The 1,752-nt window shown below is 41.9% G+C and overlaps 1 protein-coding gene across 1 annotated transcript in view; it reads right to left on the reverse strand.

Annotated features, from left to right (window-relative positions):
• Window positions 1–1,752, reverse strand: part of CSRNP3 (cysteine and serine rich nuclear protein 3) — a 209,263-nt gene that overhangs the window by 195,494 nt on the left and 12,017 nt on the right. The window lies entirely within an intron of this gene.

Genomic DNA, 1,752 nt, shown 5'->3' on the forward strand with positions numbered 1-1,752 from the left:
GGGGTTATAGATAGGTCATTGTGATCGGTTCCCCATTTCTTCCCCCACCTTCCCCTGGCCCTCCTGGTATGGCTACTCTCAATATTGGTCCCGAGGAGTTTATCTGTCCTGGATTCCCTGTGTTTCCAGTTCTTATCTGTACCCATGTACATGTTCTGGTCTAGCCAGATTTGTAAGCTAGAATTGGGATTGTGATAGTGTGGGTGAGGAAGCATTAAAGAACCAGAGGAAAGGGGCTATACTGCACCCTGACTGGCCTGTCTTCTCCCTGAGATCCTCCTCTCATTCGTTAATGCTTCCTTCCCCCCACTATCATGATCCCAACTCTACCTTACAAATCCGGCTAGATCAGAGCATGTACACTGGTACAGACAAGTGCTCGCTACACAGGGAATCCAGGACAGATAAACTCCTCAGGGCCAATAATGAGAATAGAGATACCAGGAGGGGACGGGGAAGGTTGGGGGACAAGGGGGAAACTGATCACAATGAGCTACACATAACCCCTTCCTAGGGGAACGGACAACAGAAAAGTGGGTGAAGGAAGACAGCGGTCGGGGTAAGACATGGGGTGTGTGTGTGATAAATTATCAAGGGTTCATGAGGGAGGGGAAAAATGAGCTGATATCTAGGGCTGAAATAGAAAGAAAATGTCTTGAGAATGATGAGGGCAACATATGTACAAATGTGCTTGACATAATGGATGGATGGATGGTGATAAGAGTTGTATGAGTCCCCAATAAAATGATTTAAAAAAATAGAGAAAACGTCCACCGTAACAACGAAGCCGCTGGTGAACCCCCTCGGCACATAGACTAGGATGCAAATATGCTTGTTGTTTATCGTGAACGTGGGTTATTGGCGGTGGGGTGAGGTGAAAATTTAACACCTCATCATTTGATCTTCTGTTTCACTGCTGTTGAATTTGTTCTAGTTTTTAACATTTTTACTTTCTTTTTGATTGAGGTTTTTCTTTGCTTTACTTTCTTCTCAGTGATGGGTTTCTTGGGGTGTGGCGGGAATGGTTGGGGAGAAATAGGGAGCTGAGAACAATGAGTACAAGAAAGAAGAACATGTTCTAAAGTGGTGATGGCGATTGTACAACTTTTTAATATGATTAAACATTGAATTGTATGATATGTGAATTATATGTCAATTAAACGGTTCAAAAAAGGAATAAAAAGTTGCGTGGTAAATGCTGGGGGTACTCCGCTTTTATTCTGGTCACCGGACATGGTTCTCTCTCTTCTATTGAGATCTGCTTTCTACTTTCTGCAGCTCCTCATGAGAACGACATGGACTAACCCAGCCGTGCCATTTAACTGCATTCCTAGGACCATCTGTACCAATTGACGCATTTCCTGGGAATCTGAACGATTCTAGCAGCAACTCTGTGTTTTCTCTGTGAGCTTAAAAACCCTTGGAATCTGCTTTATATTGCAAATTTGTTTCAGTAAGAACCCCCAATAAAATGATTTATTAAAATAATAATAAAGCTTATTTCTTTTTTAAAAAATCGTTTTATTAGGGGCTTATTTCTGTTTTTTTTTTAAAAAAAGTGTGGTACCAGTGTCCTAAATCCTATGCTTTAAAATTGATTTCCTCAGAAAATTCCCCTTCTTGCACATGCATACACATTTTTTCCCGAACCCTTGATAATCTATAAATCATTATTATTTTATCATTTCTTACCCCATCCAACATCTACCTCACCCTCTTCTTCGCTGTCCGTCCCCCAGGGAGGAGGCCACA

This window comes from Echinops telfairi, unplaced genomic scaffold (assembly GCF_000313985.2).
Source record: "Echinops telfairi isolate 266 unplaced genomic scaffold, ASM31398v2 ScPeMD7_4;HRSCAF=17, whole genome shotgun sequence".
Classification (NCBI taxonomy): Eukaryota; Metazoa; Chordata; class Mammalia; order Afrosoricida; family Tenrecidae; genus Echinops; species Echinops telfairi.